Below are 22,948 nucleotides of genomic sequence, written 5' to 3'. Positions count from 1 at the left end.
ACACAAAAATCAAAACTAAAAATTAACTAAGTTCAACTATAATTAACAAGAAAAAAAATTCAACGTGACTATAAATTCTCAAGTAACACCATTCCCCAGCAACGGTGCCATTTTGATGCTTATCCTAACCAACAACACTAACCTACGGTACGAGTGTATACTATCGTCGATAATATAGTAACCCAACCAAGGGTTGGGGTCGTGTCCCAAGGGAATGTTTTTGAGAATTAATAGAAAAATAAAATTAAGTTCTAACTAGTCATAGTTAAAGACATTAACGATTAAAAACGTTGTAAATTAAAAGGAGTGACACAAAGTTGTCAAATATCAAATTAGGGTTTCGTCACAAGTAGTAAAAACAACAAAAATAACAAGAAAATCAAGTATGGCGACAAGTTCTTGGGGTGTGATCACACTATAAGTTTAGATAAATCGTTCGGTACATGCTTTCGATAGGAAATTTGCAAGATAACAGTGACTAGGCTAAGCTTTAGATTGAAATAAGTTCCCTCTCGGGCAACTTACACCCGTTTCAAATGTCTTCATCTCGATCACCCATTTCCTGCATGATGGCCAGCCTACGCCTTACCCCACTCACTCTCGAGAGTTGAGTGTTAGGATATGGGACTAGGTCTCACCCTCTCGGGCTGAATCTCATGTTGACGAAATCCTTAGGGCATCAATCTAGCGGTCTTGGTTTTGCAACCTTTCTATTGGGCAAGCCGAAAACACGTGGGTGGCTTTGTATTTGCAACTACAAACCCATTAAATTAAACCACAACATCTACGTGAAATCACCATTAAAATACATCTAACCTATCAGTAAGCAAGACCCAACTATAATATCAACACATATTTGCTAAGTCGTACCCCAACATGGGGTTTCTTTGCCACACATCAAGAAATAACAAAATACACCTAAAATGATACTAAAATCAAATGGGTATAAGGAATTACACCTTGATTTAAGCAAATAAAGAAGAATGGAGAAGACCCACTTTCAACTTGGGGAAGATGAAATCCTTCTTTCTTCAAGTCTCCCAGAAAACCCTCTCCAAACTTGAGAAAAAATATCCAAAAAGTACTATTCTACTGTGAAAATTAAAATAAATGTTCCACCCCTAAAAATTAATAACAAGTTTAGTATTTATAGACATCACAAAAAAGTGATGGCGGATCTTTCGGCGAGGTTAGTCGGAATCGCTAATTAACTCGGCAATTCACCCTTTGGTGTAGTTCGTCGATATCTTGCACTAGCCTTCAGCATCATCGTGCTCAATGTCATTGGGTGACATAATACTGCTTTGCGGTATTATTCGGCGAAACGTCGACTGATCCTTTCATCACCTTTTTCATCCTAATCTTTCAGGGCTTCGCATAATGGAAGAAAGGGCGGAGTGCGTCCCTTCGGTGAATCGCCAAGTGTGCTTGACGATGCTCAGGCTTCAGCTTCTTCATTCTTTTCAGCCTTTTTGTTCCTTTCTACGCCTAAGTGTCCATGCTTCCACTAAAACTTCAAATACCTGAAACTGAAGAGCTTTCATCATATATTGAGACAAAATAAACATTTTGAGGACACTATTTCTATCAAAATAAAGTCCTAAATGAGTCCAATTTGTGGACTCATCAGGCACTAGTTACATTGTTGAAGAGTTGGTACTTTGGCGATTGTTGAAAGTGTTTGTAGTGATATCTATTGGTTTGTCTATGTCATCTTTTGATCCGCATGAGTTAGCTAATTGAGTCTGAATGAAAATATTTGCACTAAGTTAAAGGATTGATAGAGAAAGTCATTGGTTTTTTGAATTTGTATGTTTGCTTCTACATGAGTTTCATTTAGAGTTTAGAGTGTCACTTGAAGACAAACAACAATTTTAAGTTGAGGGTGTTGACATATACCGTTAGTTTACGGTATTTTTGATGAATTTCACTTGGAGTTTTTGTGCGTCTTGAACATTTTGTTATTAGATATGATGGTTTTTATATATTCTTTCTATGAAATAGGCTGGAACACAGTTGATAGAGAAAAAAACTGAAGTGGCAATAGTAGCAGTCTATGGAGCCTAACCACAGTCCGTCGTTCTAGTGACGAGTCATAGGTGGGGAGGTGTGCAAGGAAGTCTGACCACGGAGGCAAACGATGCTCCATAGTTTGAGTGTCGGGCCGTAGATCGAGGGTTGTCATTTGATTCAAAGAATTGAAGTTCCAGTAGTTGAACCACGAAAGAAAAGGATGGACCGTAGTCCAATCCACTGACCATAGGTGGCAATCGTCGTTTGAAAACCCTAAAAATTGTACCAAGTGTTGATCCACGGAGGTAAACCACAGACCGTAGGTTGATCCACGGTCCGTAGGTCCTATCATCTGTCAAAACCGCATCTGAACGATTCGGCGATCTAGAGTTAGTCCACTGAAAGTTGCAGCGCACAGATATCTAGGGGAGTTGACAAGGGTAAAATGAGACTTTCGGCGAGTCGCCAAAAGTCTTTGGGGACGTTCAACTTCTCGCCAAAAGTTACAGAATTCACAACAAATTTATCATTAAATTAAAGGTGAGATAGGGACGTTAGGTGAACCGTCGATTGGTTCGGTGAGCTCTACCCAGCTAGTCAAATAACTCAACGTACCTATTTTCAACCCATCTTCTCGAATTCAACCATATAACCCCTGAACACAAAATCAAAGTATGCACTAGTACAATCAAGGTATAACTCATAGAAACCAAGAACAACCTTTAGAATTTTAATCCCTTTTAAGGTATACAATTACGGGAATTCAACAGTTACAACTACTCGGGCAATATTATCAAATTAAAGCATGCACGTGAATAATATAAGCTTATCAGAGAGGACCAACACATAACAACTCAATAAAATCCATGGAAAATAAGCACATTTTTTTATAAAAGGAACGTAGTTCTCGGAAACCAACTTTGGATGTTGATTAAGATGCTACTGAGATGCTAGGCGGCAACGCAATCCAGATCCAAGAACAATTTAATAACTAAAACAAAATAGAGATGCAGCGATATTGAGAACAAAACTAGGTGAGAGTTTGTAAAGTTTGAAAATGAGAGAGAGCATAGGAAATTGAAACTTTTAAACCCTTTGAGATTTTCGATGTCGTCTTGGTGTGGCCCACCTGGCTGTCATTGCTGCCATTAACACTCATGCTTTGTATTTTCGCACAAACAATAAAAACAAAACTGAAAATTAAGTAAGTGAACTACAACTAAGAAGAACAAAAAATTTACTAAACTAAGAATTCTCAAGTGACACAACTCCCCGGTAGCGGCGCCATTTTCATATTTGCGTAATCAAGATACAACTTCCAATATAGGTGTCTACGATCGTATATTAGTAAAGTAACCCAACCAAGGGTTGGGGTCGAGTTCCAAGGGAGTGGTCTTGAGAATTAATAGAAAAATAAAATTTAGTTCTAATTAGTCATAGCTAGAAACATTATCGAATATAAACATGTTAAGTCTAAATGGTGACACAAGAGTGTCAATTAATGATGAGGGGTTGTCACAAGTAAGTAAAAACAAGCAAAGATACGAAGAGTACTAATCAAGGAGAGGAGATTCTTGGGATGTGATAGGAATATGGGTTAGACTAGATCGTTGAGTACATGTTTTTGATAGTAACTTCACTGAATATTTGTGGCTAAGCTAGACTATAGTGGGTGTAAGCTTTCTCTCGAACAAGTTACCCCGAATAAAATGGGTTCCTCTCGGACACCCACTTGCCACATGAAGAACAGCCTCCGCCTTAACCCACTCATTCTCTCGAGCTGAGTGTGTGGAAGAAGAACTAGGGTTCACTCTCTCGAGCTGAACCTCTTGTCAACCCACTCCAACCATCCATCAATTTAGTAGTCTTAGTTTTACGACCTCTCTCTCGGGCAAGCCAAAAACACAAAGGTTAAATCGTATTTGGAATTACAATTTCATTAAGTTCCAACACAACTACTAAACAAAATCACATCTAAACAACAAATAAACTTTCAACAAGCAAGAACCAACAATTAATCTAACCCATATTCACATAATCACACCCAAAGAATTGGGGTTTTAGCTAGACATGTAAAAGAGAGAGAAATTTATACCAAAATGAGTTTGCATTCAAATGGGTATGAAAATTTTAGTCTCAAAACAAGCCAAGAGTGAAGAATCCAAGAGACCCAAACCAAAATTGTTGGAGTTGAAACCCTTTGAATCTTCAAGTTCTTCAAAACCCTCTCCAAACTTAGAACTCAAAAATCTATGTTATAAATTATTTATAAAAATTCTGATAATAAGCCACAACTCTCAATGAGTATTTATAGTTTTCGAAAAAATTTGCCGCAGCGGAGGCGATCCGCCCTTTGGTAGGTTTCATCGTCGTTTTACTCTATCCTTCAACATCGTCGTGTTTTGGATCATTGGGCGACATAGTACTGCTTCATGAAACTGCTCGGTGACACGCCGATTGCTCCTTTTCACTGCCGATTTGATCCTTTCTTTCAGGGTTTAGCACACTGGAACAAAAGGCGAGTATAAGACCTTTTGTCGACTCGACGAACGGGTTCAGCGGTTCTCAAATCTTTATTTCTTCATTCTTTCAACTGCCTTTGTTTCTTTTTGCTAAGTAGTGTCAATCTTTTCCCTCCAACCCCAAATACCTGAAACTTAAGGGTTTTCATCAGATATTGAGACAAAATATACATTTGAGGACACTAATTCTATCAAAATATAACCCTAAATGAGTCCAATTTGTGGACTCATCAACACGCCCAACTTAAATTTTTGCTTGTCCTCAAGCAAACTCTAGTTCGGCTATTCAAAAAGGGTGTCTCAAATAGTGCTATACAAGAATCAATCATAAATGTACATAACAAGACTTAACTTACTCATGCAAGGATCAAATGTGCAATCAAAGTTTCAAGTTGTGACATACCATTATCAAAGAATGTCGAGTTCAAATGCAAGTTCAAGCTCAACTATAGTGTTGAAATGCCCTCACACTGTAGAGACCCTAAAAATAGATAGGTGAAACTAGAGTCTAACGTATGAATTTTTAAAGTTTAAGCATAAATTGGAGTTATGAAATTTTCCAAAAAAAAGTTGGACTTTGCCTTAGTTTTATTTGGTAGATCCATGTAGGCAAGGGGCGTTTTCGTAAATATTAATTTTAGTTAAATTAAGAAGTGGGTATATTTTATTTTATTTCTAATAACTATATATGGTATTAAAACTTTTAAAAAGGTATTGTTCTAATTCATCTTTAAAAAAAAAAAGGGGGTTCTCTCTAGAAACCATTGAAGGTCAAGGTCAAGTTGGAGCTAGGGTTGAAGATTTCGAGTTCTTTCTTCTTCAATTTTCATGGGTTTTCAACTTAGAGGTATGGTGACCCTTGATCCTTGATCAATCTTTCTTTCAAGGAGTCCAATCAAAAGAGTTTTAAAAAAAAATGTTTCAAAGAACAAAAATCTCAAATTCTAATCTAAGCATGGGTTCATTGGCAAAACGTTTTCTAAGCCATTATACTGATGAATTAATGTTTGATTAATGTTTTTAAGATGATTTCATATGGAATTTCTTGAAGAACCCATGATTTCCCTAAACTCCTAAATTTGCTTATGAAGTGGGTCTTTTTCTATAAATTCAAAGTTGATGGATTTAGGTGTAAAGTGAATTGTATTAATATCTCTTGGGTTGTTTAATGTTTATTCATGATTAATTGTTAAAAAGGGTGGTAAGCCTTATGGGTGAAATATTGGTGATTGTTTGGATTTTGGTGATTTTGGCTATGGCTTTGGATTATGGTAAGAAAGCTTGAACCCTCTTTATTGAATTGATTGTTGTTGGTAGGTTGAATCCACCTTTGGTGGAAGTGTTATATCGTATTCTTGTGTGGTATTATTGTGGATTGTACCCATGAAGGCATTGGTGAAGTTGTTGTATAATGTTGGAATATCGTATTATTGTAAATTGAGGCCATGAAGGGCATTATATGAGTGCTATTATAGTGTTGTATTATTATACACTTATGAAGCTATATGTAAAGTTTGTGTGAAGCTATAATGTGAAGATGTTCTAATGGTATTAATGTGATATTGTATAAAGTGTTAGTATGCTAATGAGAAAGCATGTTTCTCTTGAAATGATGCTATGTGGTGATGATGGACTATGATGAGTCTTTGTAAGATGATGTTGTAGCTCATATGCTAGACTTGAGTATCTTGTCTTGTGTCATCAAAGCTTGATTTTATATATGAATGTTTGGTTGGGCTATGACTTAGTAATGGAGCTCTTCCTATAAATGTTCAAAGAGGAATTCTAGGCCAAGACTTGAATTGGTAGACTTAAGCATAGTGCCTTTTCATGAGTCTAGTTTTCCTAAGTAAATGTATAACCTTGAAGGATGGGCCTTAGGGTGATGTTCCCTTCTTGATTGAAATCATAGACTTAGAGATGGATGGAGCCGGAACGGCATGAGAATCCTTATCTAAGAAAGTCAAATGAGATATCCCTATGAACCTAGATTGGCTATGACTATGAAATGGGGCCTTTCTTGGGAAGAGGTACTATGACTTGGTTGAACTAGAAAAGGAACCCTCTCTAGTACATATGTGATTGAATACCAAGGCAAAGCACCGAGTGGATGTGGTTAGAATGGTGGCGTAGTTGACCATGAGATTAGGCACAATGAACATCCTTGGACATCTCTTAAACCATGTGCCAACATGGGTTGCTTTTAGTTCTACCCTTGGCAAGTAGAACAACCTCCACGGAGTAGGATAGACTCCTGATTCCATACCTTGCTAGTGTGCTCTATGTCGGTTAAGGCCTATTTCCATCATATGGGATGTGCACTCTAGTATTGGATAGGTTCTACAATGTGTAGGTAGTAGTATGGGATGCTATCTACACATGGCACGAGTAGGCTTAAAAGATGCTAAAGTGAGTTCCCTAATCCTTAGGGCTATTATGTGATTGTCCCCTATATTCTTGTGTGTCTCTTAAATGGTTTTATAAAGAATGTTGACTTAGTATGTTATAATGTAATGAAAAAAAAACCCTTGTGTATGGTAACTCTTAGGAACACTTAGGTGTATATGAAGAGGTTGTATGGGCGTTCACTTCATTATTCACTCAAGTGTGGCTTAGGGTGACTTGAGATAGAGACTTAGATGGTAAGGAAGGAATTACTTTGCTATCTTGTTTAAGTATTATACGCTTGTGTTAATTGAGTTGTAAGTGATGTGAGTATGGTCTTATTTGTGAATGGTGACTTGAAATGTGGGTTTATGCTTGTGGTTGTAAAGGTTTGTTAAAGAAGGTTTTAAAAGCATTTTATTCCTTGTAAATGTCCGTGGTTCACGTTTTCTTGCATGGTCATCATACTTAGTACTTAATTTTGCTAATTCCATATTTCTCTATTTTCTACAAGTGTAGGTTCCAAAAAGTGAGCGGGTTCTATAGTAAGCTTGGAACTTGAAGTTCTTCCAAGATCTTGGGGTATGTCCTCATATGTCGAGGACAAGACTTTTCTATTCTAGTTTTATGATAATGTTCTTGTAATAGACTTAATAGACTTCTTTTGATTGTAAAGAGCCATGTCCTTAGTATGTTTTCACGTTTATGTCTAAGATGGCTAAGAGACTTAGTATTCCACTTGTGTACTTTTGAATGATGTTTTTAAAAGTGACCTTTGAGTCTTATGGGATTTTATTTAAAGAGTTTTTAATTTCGCACTATTTTACATATCTAATGTGATGAATGATAAGGGCTTGTATGAGACCTCCGAGAGGTCAAATACGCATGTTACGACTTGGGGATGCTCTCGGGTCGTGACACACACAAATAATGATTCCATATTCACACAATGGTTCACAGTTTAAAGCTTCAGAATTAGATGCAACGCTCAAACTCACAAAGAAGAACACAATGCATAATTTTACCCATAGGTTTGCCCGTATTTTCCAATCAACACTTGCTTCAGCTCACTCAAGATCAAAAAGGTCTTTTCAAGGCTTGTAATGGGGCTGAGTTCCAAGGTATGGTCATTTTGTGTCAGTGACTTTCATCCTCATGAAATGTGGTGCTCAGAGCACTTCCTTTCCTTTTCCTTTATCATTCTTTTTAGTGCTCATAAGTCATCCTATTATTCACTTTCCATGGATTATTTGGAAAGCCCATTTCTTTTGTACTTTATTTCACAACTTTCTTTTCTTCTCTTTTTATCATCTTATATATATGGAGGGGTTCCATTTTTTCAACACCATAGGTTAAAGAAGACTTTCATTGCAGTTTTTGACTTTCCCTTTTCTTTTCACCACACCCCCAACTTAGGCTTTTGGCCTAAGTTGGCTATTCAATCAACCAAAAATCAAGAGGATTATAGGTAGTGGATTAAGAGAGGTCTAGTTTTCATTAAGTTGCTTCCAAAGAAAGGTACGACTCAAGGGGTATTCAAAAGCGGTTCACACACTCACAAGGTAGGCCACAAAAGAGGTATATGTCAACTTGGCTCACACTCTTAGTAGTTGCCTAAGATCATATCAAGAGATAGCATCACTTAGTTGACCGGACCAACATGGCAAATTCTAGGATATAGATCACAGGTAAGATTATCACACCAGGCATTAACACTATAAGTCACACAAGACTCCACACTTTTGCTAGTGTGCAACGATCATCACAAGAGACTCGATTTGATCATTGGCTAGCCTCAATGAGATGCGAAGAGTTCACATATTGTCTATGCAACTCCATTTGGCCTCATTGTAGTCACACATTCATGTTTGCTTGATTATAAGCACTATCCAAGTCATCGATATTGATCGGAACAGACACTCAAATTTGCGAAGGAACAACCACATTCAACACAGAAGGGGTGGTAGATATTTTTTTTTCGGAAGGATGGATCAAAATGATTTTGCAATTTAAGGGTCAAAATCATTTTGCAATTTAAAACACGGAGCCACAAGCTCAATACTTTCAAGAAAGTAGTAAATAGCACAATTTTTAAACAGAACAACCCAAATATATACACAAAAATACGAGTCACAAATAATACACAAAAGGTGAGCCTCACCCCACCACAATTAAAGAGTAATTGTCCTCCAAAGCAAATGAAATAAAGTATCCAAAAGTGAAAGTAAGTAATACACAGAGGGAGGTAAATAAAAGCTATTGTCTATGTAGTCTCTCTATTTGTCTGGGTGTCAGTGCCCAGTGTGATACTCTGAAGATGGGCATCAGTGCTTGGGGTAACCTCATCGGGAATAGCAGTGCCAGCTTCACCCAGGTCTGTTGATTGTGAGTCTGCCAGAAAGACATGCATCGCCCTGCAAAATCCCTTGGGCCATGAAAGAGTATCAAGGACTAGGGTAATAGTTTTCCTGGCAGGAGTGGGCCTCTTGCCTTTGCCTTTCCCAATAGTTGTGGGTAGTTTTGAAGCTTTTCCTTTCGACGTAACTACATCTTCCTTTATTGCAATTCCTTTGGACTTCTCTTGAGCTGGCATTATTCTTTCAACAGCTTTAAGTTTAGTCATGTCTACAAAATATCGAAGAGAAGTTAGAGAAATATTTGACAAAAGCACTGATAAGCTTCACTGACTCTTTCGGCGAGTCGCCGATATCATTCGGCGATCTAAAGCTAGTTTGCTGAAAGCTACAGTGCACAAAGATCCAGAGGAGTAGACAAGGGTAAAATGAGACTTTCGGTGAGTCGCCAAAATTCAACTTCTCACCGAAAGTTATAGAATTCACAGCAGATTATCATTAAATTAAAGGAGAGATGGGGGAATTAGGCGAACCGCCGAGTGGTTCGGCGAGTTTGACCCAACCCGCCAAACGGCTCAACGTACCTATTTTCAACCCATCTTCTTGAATTCAACCATGTAACCCTGAAGAAAAAACTCAAAGTATGCACTAGTGCAATCAAGGTATGTCTCATAGCAACCAAGCACAACCTTTTGAATTTTAATCCCTTTTAAGTTATACAATTACGGGAATTCAACAGTCACAACTACTTGGGAAATATTATCAAATTAAACCATGCATGTAAACAATGTGAGCTTATCAGAGAGGCCCCAGCACACAACAACTCAATAAATTCCATTGCAAATAAGGACATTTTTTTATAAAAGGAATGTAGGGCTCGGAAACCAACCTTGGATGTTGATTAAGATGTTACGGATATGCTAGGCAGCAATGTAATTCATATACATGCACAATTTAATTACCAAACCACAATAGAGATGCAACGAAATTGAGAATAAAACTAGGTGCAATTTTCTAAAGTTGAAAATGTGTGAGAGCATAGGAAATTGAAACTTTTAAACTTTTGGCTTGAAAAACCGTCCAGTTCTTGCCCACTCAGTGACATTAGTCCTGAGCACCGAACCATTCGGCATCACACCGAGCAATCACCTTCCTCACCGAGTGTTACAGAATTCCCCAGTTAATGTGGGGATCCAAACGGTGATACAAATCGGGGTCGCTGAGCTGATCGACGAGTCGCGAATCATTTCTTCAGGACCGCCAAGTTTTACGGACCCCAAACCCAAGCTGGGTTGGATCAAATGGCGGTGTGAGTCGGGTCGCCTAATACTTTGGTGACTAACCAACTGATATTTCCCTCGCCAATCTCTTTCTTTCGAAATGATTCCCACACTTCTTCCTGCACAATTAACACACCATTATTTCTAGAACCAACATAAAGCAAAAAAAAAGAGTTTTTTGGGTTGCCTCCCAAACAGAGCCTGAGTTAACATCGTGGCACGACACAAGTCCACCTTGAAACCTCATTATTTGAGTTAGCCATAGTTTCACTAGGCAAACACCCCTTGATGTCTTGGATTGAGGTGAGACGAGATATGTCCCATTTTGGTCACTAACTGCTTGATCAAAATGGAATGGGAGGTGACGATCTGGCTAAGGGTGGACACATCTTCCTTCATGCCTCTTAACATTTTATCTAACCCTTCAACTTTTTTGCGGATACGAGAGAGCATATCCTCATACCTACCACCTTTCGAGTCCTTGGGCTTTTGGCGCTCAAGGGGAGGTACATATATATCATTCTCCCCATCCTTCCAATTCGGATTACGGTCCCTCCATTCACGATCTTGATCCTTCCAGCCTTTGTTTGTAGTTTAACCTTGTTTACCACCCTACCTTAGGTAGTTTGAGCGATAGCCACCACCTTGGTTGGGTAGAAAATTTACCTCCTCGTTATACAAGGATTCTAACTTCATCTCCTCAGGATTTACACAACTGACCCCCACAACATTGACACCACGGGCACCAGCCCCCATGACATTTTTGGATAAAATGTCAAGTTGTGTCATGATCTTGGCCATGTTTTGGTCTCTCTCGTGATCCTTTTCAATCTGCTCCTTAGATAGCTTGAACGTGAGAGGAAATACTTTGTCCTCATGAGTGTACCACGCTCTGTTTATAGTTGTATTGCCATCTAAAACTTCAGCTGCTACTACATATGGCTGTTGTATTAAGCGTCCAGGCGAAAGTTGGTCAGTGTCCCCTTTGTTTATCGAGTCCAAACTCCGGTAAAAGTATTGAAGTAGCACATTATCGTGTAAACAGTGGGTTAGGCATTGAAGCACCATCGTTTTGAATTGTAATCAAGTCTCGTACAGAGGCTCTCCTTCCAAACGCATAAAACTCTGAATGTTATACCGAAGGTTCATCATCTTTGAGGGAGGGAAAAATCGCACCTGAAATGCGGTTACCAATTCCTCCCAGGAAGTGATGGATTCACGCGGTAACTCGTCCAACCATTTCCACGCCTCTCCCATTAACGAGAAAGGGAATAATCTTAACCTGACTGACTCCTGAGAGATGTTTTTGAAAGAAAATGGTTCGCACACATCTACAAAGTTTCAAAGATGTTTGTGAGCATCCTCATGAGCCAATCCACTGAAAAGTCCATTTTGCTGCAAGAGTTGCAACATAGTGCTAGTTATGTGGAACACTGCATTTCCCTCGGATGGATGTAAACAGTTGTCCCCAATATCTCCCATGAGATTGGGGTCATTAATGTTGGGCTCTTGGACATTGTTGAGATTTCCGATGTCATCTTGGTGGCCCACCTGGCTGCCGTTGCTGCCAATAACACTCATGCTTTCTATTTTCAACACAAACAATAGAAACAAAACTGAAAAATTAAGTAAGTGAACTACTACTAAGAAGAACAAAATTTTTACTAAACTATGAATTCTCAAGTGACACCACTCCCTAGCAGCGGCGCCATTTTGATGTTTGCATATTCAAGACAAAACTTCCAATGCAAGTGTCTACGATCGTACAATAGTAAAGTAACCCAACCAAGGGTTAGGGTCGAGTCCTAAGGGAGTGGGCTTGAGAATTAATAGAAAAATAAAATTTAGTTCTAATTAGTCATAGTTGAAAACATTATTGAATATAAACATGTTATGTCTAAGTGGGGACTCAAGAGTGTCAATTAACGATGCGGGTTTGTCACAAATAAGTAAAAACAAGCAAAGATACGAAGAGTATTAATCAAGGAGAGGGTATTCCTGGGATGTGATATGAATACAGGTTAGACTAGATCATTGAGTACATGCTTTTGATAGTAATTTCGTTGAATATTTGTGACTAGGTTAGAATATGGTGGGGGTAAGCTTTCTCTCGAACAACTTACCCAGAATCAAATGGGTTCCTCTCAGAAACCCACTTGCCGCATGAAAAACAACCTCTGCCTTAGCACACTCACTATCTCTAGCTGAGTGTCTGGGAGAAGAACTAGGGTTCACTCTCTCGAGTTGAACCTCATTTCAACCCACTCCTACTGGCCATCAATTTAGTAGTCTTAGTTTTACGAACTCTCTCTTAATCAAGCCGAAAACACAGAGGTGAAATCATATTTGCAACTACAATTTCATTAAGTATCAACACAACTACTCAACGAAATGATATCTAAACAACAAATAAACTATCAACAAGCAAGACCCAATAATTAATCTAACCCAAAAATTGGGGTTTTAGCTAGACATGTAAAAAAGAGAGAAATTTATACCAAAATGAGTTTGCATTCAAATGGGTATGAAGATTTGAGTCTCAAAACGAGCTAAGAGTGAAGAATCCAAAAGACCCAAACCCAAATTGTTGGAGTTGAAACCCTTTGAATCTTCAAGTTCTTCAAAACCCTCTCGAAACATATAACACACAAATATATTTTAAGAATTACATATTAAAAATCTCATAATAAGCCACAACTCTTAACGAGTATTTATAGTTTTCGAAACTCTGTGCTGCAGCGGATTATTGGTGTCATTAGTCGGGAACGCCGATCAACTGGCGATCCGCCCTTTGGTAGGTTGCATCGCCATGTAACTCTATCATTCAGCATCGTCGTCTTTTGGATCATTGGGCGACATAGTACTGCTTCGCAGAACTGCTCTGTGACACGCCTACTACTCTTTTTCACCGCCAATTTGATCCTTTCTTTCAGGGCTTAGCACACTGGAACAAAAGGTGAGGATAGGACCTTTTGGCGACTCACCGAATGGGTTCGATGATTCTCAGATCTTCATTTATTCATTCTTTCAGTTTCCTTTGATCCTTTTTGCTAAGTAGTGTCCATGCTTTCCCTCAAACTCCAAATACATGAAACTTAAGGGTTTTCATCTGATATTGATACAAACTATGTATTTTAGGACACTAATTCTTTCAAAATATGGCCCTGAATGAGTCCAATTTGTTGACTCATCATTTATGCATGTATTGTTAATCCTTTTGTTTAGAAGTCTTTTTAACTTAGGCCAACATTAGAACTCGCCTCATTCCTACTTGCCTTACCAAGGGGGTAATGAATGGGAAAAGGATTAAAGATGGAGATTTAGTTAAAGATTTTCTGCTATCTAATAGTCAAACTTTAATTTGTTGACGTGACGGTTAAAAGCAAACTCAATTGACAGGAGGGCTAATCCGGGGTAAAGATAAGGGTTAGTAAAGCACACACCCGTAGACTTACCAAGTTGCGAGGTTAAAGTCCCTACTTGGATTACAAATCACTTATGGATATTCAAATTATCAACCTTGCATGTCAAACACTAGGATAGAATTACTATTACTAGGAATATTATGTTAATAGCTTGTGGGGAACACATATACCCTAGTTTTCATCTTATATTTATATCTCAAACTGTGAATCTTGTTTACTTTTTACTTATTAATTTAAACCAACAATTTGTTATGTTATTTACAAACTCCCCCCCCCCCCTTTAATTACTTTTCTCGAAAATAGTTTGACTAAACAGAAATAATTGTGAGTTAAGTTTAAGTCTAAACCATATTCCTCGTGGGATTGATCCTAACCTAAAAGTTGGGTTCTTTATTCGGCAACGTCCCCTTATACTTCTTATGGGAGGTGTAATTTGGGCATATCAATGATCTCTAAAGGATATATCTATCATATTGTTTGGTTAAGGATTCAAACTCCAAAACCCTAATTCTTGAATCAATCCCCATCATAAATGAGTTTCAAGAAGTGCTCACAGAAAATCTTCCTAGAGTTCTTCACGAAAGGGAAATCGACTTCAGCATAGATCTCCTTCGAGATACCTAACCCATTTTTTATTCCTCCTTACAGAATTGCTCCAGCTGAGCTAGTGGAATTGAAAGAACACTTGAAAGACCTTCTAGATAAAGGCTTCATAAGACCCAACATCTCTCCATGGGGTGCTCCGGTGTTGTTTGTGTGAAAGAAATACAGTTTTCTCAAGATGTGCATTGACTATCGTCAATTAAAGAAAATCATAATCCTGAATAAGCATCCTGATTAATGACTTGTTCGACCAACTTTAGGGTGTTAGTTGTTTTTCTAAGATAGACCTCAGATTTGGTTACCACCAGTTGAGAGTCATGGATAGTGACATCCATAAGAAAGCTTTCAGGACTCAATATGGTCACTATGAATTTGTAGGTATGTCTTTTTGACTAATAATTGCTCCTTCAGTTTTCATGGACTTGATGAAAAGGGTGTTCAAGCAGTAGTTACACTTGTTCGTCATTGTCTTTATTGATGATATTTTAATTTATTGTCGGAGTGAGGAAGAGCATGTGACTCTTATAAGAGTTGTTCTGCAAACTGTCAAATATCGCCAGTTGTTCGCTAAATTCAACAAATGTGAAATTCTTGTTACAGCCAGTATCTTTCCTTGGTCATGTATATCCAGCGAAGGGATCCGAGTAGATCCTCAGAAAATTGAGGGGGTAAAACTCTGGCCAAGACCCACCCCCCCGACTGATATCAGAAGTTTTTTGGGTTTGGCAAGTTATTACAAGAGGTTTATTGAAGGATTTTCATCCATAACTTCCCCATTGACCACTTTAACTCAGGAAAAGGCCAAGTTTTAGTGTCAGATAAATGTGCAAAAACCTTCTTAGAACTAAAAACAATGTTGACTACAACTCCGATTTTGACTCTACCAGAGGGTTTAGATGGTTATGTGATTTATTGTGATGCATCCAGGGTCGGACTAGGTTGTATGTAGATGCAGCGAAGTAAGGTCATAACTTATGAGTCTAGAAAACTTAAGGTCTATTAGAAGAATCACCCAACTCATGACCTCGAGCTTGTAGCTTTGGTATTTGCCCTAATGATTTGGTGATACTACTTTAATGGTGTTCATGTTGATGTGTTCACATATCATAAGAGCCTGGACTATTTCCCTTATACTAGAAGGCCCCAACAAAATCTGACTTTTAATTGGGAGTATTCACGCCAGGAACCGCTTCGCCCCCTAACTTTGTTCTATTCTATTTGCCTTCTCCTTAATTTCCATAAATGCGGCTAGCTCTTTTGCTAACGAAGTATGTGTTCACCTAGAAAGACTTGAATTTTCGTTACATGAGATGGTTTGAATTCCTCAAAGACTATGACATAAATGTGCTCTATCATCCGTCTAAGGCCAATGTAGTGGTTGCCACTCTCAGCAGACTATCTGTGGGTAGTGTACCACATATTAAGGAAGAGAAGAAAAAATTAGCCAATGATGTTCACCGGCTTGCTCGCTTAGGAGCCAGATGGTGATGTGGTAGTTCAGAATGGTTTAGAATCTTCATTGGTAGCGGAGGTTAAGGAAAAATAGGATAGCGATCCAATATTACTTCAGTTAAAAATGTGCATTTCATCATCAGAGAGTAGAGGTTTTCTCCCATGGAGAAGATGGTGTACTTCGTTATCAAAGTCGCATGTGTGTTCCTAACGTGGGTGAGTTGAGGAAGCAGATCCTTACAAAAGCCCATAATTCCAGATATTTTATTCATCCGGGTTTCCACCAAGACGTGCCATGATCTACGGGAAGTATATTGGTAGAACGAGAGGAAGAGGTACATTGCAAATTCCATGGTTAAGTGTCGTAACTATCAATAGGTTAAGGTAGAACATTAGAACCCAGGAGGTATGACTCAAGTTATTAACATTCCTACATGGAAGTGGGAATTGATAAACATGGACTTCATCACGAGTTTGCCTCGTATTTGCAGACAACATGACTCCATTTGGGTGATAGTGGATAGAGTCACTAAGTATGCTCATTTCTTAGTTGTCAAGACTATAGATTCATCAAAGAACTAAGCCAAACTCTACATAAATAAGATAGTTAGTCTACATGGGGTTCCCCTATCTATCATCTCAAATACAGGTCCTTAGCTTACATCCCATTTCTGGAAGTCATTCTAGAAAGGTCTTGGTACTCAGGTAAATCTCAGTACAACATGTCATCCACAGACGAATGGTCAGATAGAGTGTACCATTCAGAACTTAGAGGACATGTTGAGAGCAAGCATGATCGATTTCAAGGGTAGTCAGGATGATAACCTACCTTTCACAGTGTTCTCCTATAATAACAACTTTTATTTTAATATTTAGATGGCCCTTTGTGAGGCACTATATAGGCATAGATGCGGATCTCTAGTGGGTTGGTTTGAAGTACGTATAACAGCTTTGATTGGGCCAGATTCGTTTCATGAGGCTATGCAGAAAGTTAACTCATTGAAGATTGACTAAAGACAGGTCAGAGTCGTCAGAGGTCCTAGCCAGATGTAAGGAAAAGGGACTTAGGTTTTAAAATCGATGATTGGGTTTTCCTAAAAGTGTCCCCCATGAAGGGGGTGATGAATTTTTGCAAGAAAGGGAAGCTCTGTCCCAGATATGTAGGTACTTACAGAATCCTAAAAAGGTTTAGTAAGGTGGCTTATGAGTTAGAGTTGCCAGTAGAACTAGAAGCGGTTCGTCCAGTCCTCACATTTCCTTGTTGAAGAAGTGTGTGGGTGATCCGCCATCGATAGTACCTTTAGAGAATGTTGTTGTGAAGGATAGCCTCACCTATGAGGAGATCCCAGTTGAGATTCTTGATTGTCAGGTTTGTAGGTTGAGAAATAAGGAAGCCACTTCAGTAAAGGTTTTGTGGAGGAGTCAGTCCGTAGAGGGAGCTACATGGGAAAAAGAAGCAGGGAAGAGATCCAAGTACCCTCACATTTTTCCTTCGGATTCAGTTTCAGCTTGAGGTAATAGTTCCTCTCCAGTCTCTCAGTTTACTCTTGTGTAATTTATTCTCAGTATCTTCTTCCCCCAGTTATTCTTGAATATAAGCATATTTGCATATTCATTAAACTCGATTAAGTTAGATATCAATTTCTATTACTTAGTGGTAGGGATTGTAGCTCCTTTCTTCCATGCTCATCCTGTGTAGTCTTCATTCGAGTAGGAATGTTCCCAATGGGGAGATAATGTAACACCTCGGGTCCAAGGAGGTGAGACCTACAGTTGTGGTCCATGGTCCGTCAATGACCCACGGCCTGTAGGTGGAGTCCCGTCATTGGGGTCCAAGATTTAGGGGTATCTGATCTCACCCATGTGCGACTAGTACGGTACATGGTTGGACCTGTGGACCTTAGTTCTTGTTGTTGGTGAGGGTTGGAAATTACTTGGAAACAAAGGGCTTTTGGGTCAATTTTAAACGGTCGTATAATATAGCACAAAATGAATTAGGTCACCGATGACCTATCAAATTAAAGATAATAGAATCCTCTTTCCAACGCCACCGAGTTTACTAAAATCCAAGCCCAGCATAAAACGTTATACTCGTTTTAGTGAAGCTATGTTGACCAGAGCATAAACTACGACCCAATTGGCAAGCAGTGGTTCAAACAATGGCCTGTCAGTCCCTTCGTGACTAACACTTCGTCAACTTTAAGTCAAGGTCAGTTTTTCATCTTTTCCCTTATGCGTTGGGCAATTAAACTACGTCGTTTCACTCAGTCTAGGCCAAATAACCTAGTCAGACGTACCAAGAACCCTCATTCTCATAAAATCACCCAACTTAGAGTAAAAAGAAAATGAGAGGTCGTCAGTTTCTTTCAAGAACAAAAAGAGGTGTTCGTCTAAGTTCAGCCCCAAAATTCAAATCATTTCTCTGCATATTTCATCACCAGGTATGTAGGATTTCATTAGTGGGTTCCTTTCACCCATTACATCCCGAGAATTTAATCAGTTCTTCAGATTATCATAAATTTTATCAGACCTAGGGTTTTTAGATTTTCAAGATTTGTTGTGATTATGGTTCCTTTGATCTGACTAGCTTGTTTCTTGATAATTTAGTATAGTTCCATTCATATCACTCAGAACCCTAGCTTGTGTAATTTTTTCCTAGTTCATGCACTATACTTGTTAGGCCAGTCAGACAGAAATTCATGCTTCATATTTCGAATGACCATATATATATGTGTGTGTGCGTATTTGTTGCATTCTTAGTTAGCATGTCAGTTTTTGAGCTATTTATATTTAGCATTTTAGCTTCATGAATATTCAGATGGGAGTAGACTTAGAACCGAGTTGGACTTGGGTTGAGCGTACCCTCAAAGTCCTAGAACTACGTGCTCACATAGGTTTATAAGTCCTCTCAATTGGGCATCAATTTTAGTAATCACGCCACAATCATGCCTTTATACCGCTGGCAAGGTATATTATGTCCTCTCTTTGGGGCATATACATCGGGATCCGCATTTAGCTCATCTTGTTTATGCCGGTTAGTAGTAGATCCCAGAATCAAACTCTTATTGCATTAACCTGGTTTTCAGTAGTGAGTTCAACATACAATTCAACATGTTATTTTCATGATTAGTACTTGTTCTTTGCTTTCAGTTTAGTTTTCAGTTTTACTTCAATACATATCTATATCCTTGTTCAGATTATATCATTGCTCAATTATACATTTTTCAGCTTATGTACTTTGTTCAGCTTAGCATATCTATGTCATGCATGCTCAATACATTCCAATTATTAACGCATACTTTTGTACTACATCGTTTTATAATATAGGTTCATGTGCTCAGCATCATGATCACGCTCAGTTCGATCCTTAGTCCGACTTAAGCAGCTTTAGTGGTGAGTCCTCATACTTCAAGGATAATAGACATGTTCTACTTTTTAGTCTCTACTTTCAGTTTTTAGTCTTTTTAGAGTTAGCTGAGGGTATGTCCCAGTAACTCAACTCAGTCAGAGGCTTTTCAAACATAGTAGTAGATTCATCTGGAGTGGTTAAGTGGTTGTGTCATTCATCAATAGACTCTTATTAATTATAGTTACTTTTAGGATAGTTGGATTTTGTTCCCTCTTCAAATATCCATTGATTTATCTTCCGCATATGTAATATCCCTCTATTCTTGCATAATATATGTGGCGTTGTATAACATGGTTATAGGAGGAGTATATGACTTTATATCGTACATTGGAGATTATGATTGGAAATATGTGGCAATATGAAGGAACTAAACTAATGTTTTAGGTCAAAGGGACCCCACAAACAAAGTTCGTGATTAAAGAAATGGCTCGGGTAGAACTTCGCCCGTTTGAAAGGTTTAAATTGTCCCATACCTTGTTAATAAGCCTATGAGTGTACTACATGCTAAGAATAGTGTGTTATGAGGTATTATAATAGCACAAGGGTCATATGTTATGATTTGAAGTCAAGAAAATTAGTGAACTAAGGTCGGCAAAAGTTTTCTAAGTTTCTCTAATAATATTTTCTTAACTTTGGGTCAAATGTCTTGAATATTTTCTCCCAATATATAAAGAGTTAGAAATCCTATCACCCATTAAATCGAAGGCCTACGAGTCTAATTTGTAATGCACAAATCCCCATATCCAACCAACATCGAAGTAAAGAGTTATGAGGGTTTTACCGCTAACAGACAGGGTAGAATTTGGATCACGATCTAGGTCGGGTCAATAAATGTGGTATGCCGGCTTACTCAACGTTTTAAGCCAAAAAAACATTTCTTTTCACTCCCTAACCAGAAATAAAGATTAAGAGATGGTTTTAATGGAGTTCTTGCATGATGAAGGTTATTTTTGATGATTTCTACCATTAAAGGTAGCCCTTGTGCCTATAAACGTAATCTCTACATGTGGCAATCGTTTTCCCCTTCTATTAGATGCGTTTGGAGCTAGTTTTTGTTGATATAAATTTGTAGTTATTGGTGTTTCTTCAAGGTTTACACTTGGTTAACTAAAGTAATCATCTCGGGTCTCTTTTATGATTGTTTTTATGAAGTTCTACGGACGTTTCATCAAGTTGAGGCCATTTGGAAAATCAGCTAATTTAAGATCAATTATGAACTATTTATAGGTGCGTACCAGTTGTGTATATATTGTGTTTGTGAAGCTTACGATATAAGGAACAACATTCGTAAAGAAGCTACGGCCATTCGAGCGTTCATTGGAATGGTATGTTAAGGCTAAGCTATGTCCTTTGTTTTAGCACCACTCCTAGGAAATTCCTAAAACGCCGAATGTTATATTTTGCAATTTTCTTGCTAGAAAGACCTTTAGTGAAAGACATTGGAGTCTCAACTGAATTATTTTCATGATTCTATTATTTTGATATTTCCCTAGTTCGGATAAATAGAGTATTTGACATCTACATGTCATTTTATCGATTTCCTTGATTATATGTCCGCATGTATGAATTCTTATTCTTCTTTGGGTGATGTGACTTAAAATATCACCGGAGACCCTTATTACTTGTAACCAACCCTCTTTCCCCACTAAAGTTATTATGAAAAATCTTTAAAGTAACTCACGATCTTCAAAACTCTCTAATATAACTTAAATATTTAAACTATTAGAACATTTGGTTTTTGAAATACTTCTCTTATAGATTACCTAGGAACCAAGTTAGGAACTAAGTAAATCATATTAAACTTGTTATTAATATATGCAAGGTTAGGTTATCTTTATAAAATTTGAGTTAACTTTTCAAGATTATTTGAAAGAACATATGAGGTTCCATGAGATGGTTACATGTTATACGAAAGTGATTATGGGGTTATGAGAACAAGACTACAAACAAGCCAAGATTGGCAACATGATAACAGTAACTTATTGGTGTTATAAATTCATGACATGACATGTTATGCATTCTACTCTTGAGCTATAATCAGGAGGTATGAGGCCTATTCCCTATATTTATACGCATGAGACACAGATGGCCACAAGTTGGAGAATATGATGTTGATTCGCTACCGAAGGCACCACCATTGTTACCATTTGGTTAGGTATGTCATGCATTTGCATCTATATATATATATGTGTATGTATGTATTCACACCATACTATTATACGAGCATACCATGCATATATAAATAGTAGGGGGGCGAATTTCAGCCATGGAGATTATTTGAGTGTCAGTTTCAAGTGGTACCTCTATTACCCTTTTACGGTAAATATTTGTGATTCTGCTTTCCGCTTTACATACCAGTACATTTTTATTTGTATTGACGTCCCTTTGCCAGGAGACATTGCTTTTTGTTTCATGCGAGCAGGTACAGGCAGGGACTTTAATCGACCCACCCGCTAGGATTCAGGTTTAGTTGTGAGTTGGTAAGCTCCATCTAATCTTAGGGCTATCACAGGATGTTTACTTTTGTTGTGCAGTTTGGGTATATTCAGGGCCTTGTCCCGACAGTGCTTATCTCACGCATAGAGGCTATTGTGGACACAATATTCTAGGTTTTCTTTTGTATGTTTAAATCTCCAACCCATAGTTTTGGCATGTATATATATATATGTATGTATAAGTAGGTATGTCTTCGGTTGTGGCCTCGTCTGCTAGCTAGTACATCTTTATTGTTTTGTCTTGCCTACCATTGTTTGTATGGTTTATTCTCATTCAGGTCTTGACCTTAAGGGTCAAGGATTAACTTTTTAGAGGTTGTGTTGCCCAATCTTTTTGTCTCACGGTTTGGTTAGCTAGTATGTTTTAGTGGGTAACTTGTTCAAATAGGGTATCTTGTGCGAGTTAACCCCCCCTACTTCTGGGCGTGATAGCATAATACATATTTTAATTTAGTTATTTTCAGTATGCTTGATATGTATCATACTTAGGGTTAGCTTGGGGTCATTCTTGGACCTATGTTTTGTGTTACGTATAGGGTGTAGTCTCGGGACATGACATGCTCAAGGCAGCCAAGGTGAAGGTCACCTTGACGAGCCACTAGATGGCCCGTGGTGACTTGTATGGTCCGTTTAGTGGTCAATAAAAGTCACCCATAAGATGTTGAGTTTTGGGTCAAATTTAAACGACCATTTATCTCAACACAAAACTAATTAGGTGGCCCACTAACAATAAAATCAAATTTCTTTGAGCCCTCTTTCCAGTGCCACCTAGTTAGCCTAATTTCAAGCCTGGAGTAAAAAGTTATTCTTATTTTAGTGAAGCCCTATGGGCAGCGCAAGTTGACGATCGATTAGATGGGCCGTGATGCATTAAACAGCCTGTGAAGTAGTATACGACTAATGAGACTGGTCGTTTGGGGGAACCTTTTTCAGTTTTAAAAGTTGCGGTCATTTCAGTGCTTCCCCTATGCATTTGTTACTTAAACTACGTCGTTTTAACGCTATTCTAA

Source organism: Solanum verrucosum, unplaced genomic scaffold (assembly GCF_900185275.1).
Source record: "Solanum verrucosum unplaced genomic scaffold, falcon-dt-bn FXZP01000084.1, whole genome shotgun sequence".
NCBI lineage: Eukaryota > Viridiplantae > Streptophyta > Magnoliopsida > Solanales > Solanaceae > Solanum > Solanum verrucosum.
The sequence above is the reverse complement of the archived record's forward strand: the minus strand, read 5'-3'. Positions refer to the sequence as shown.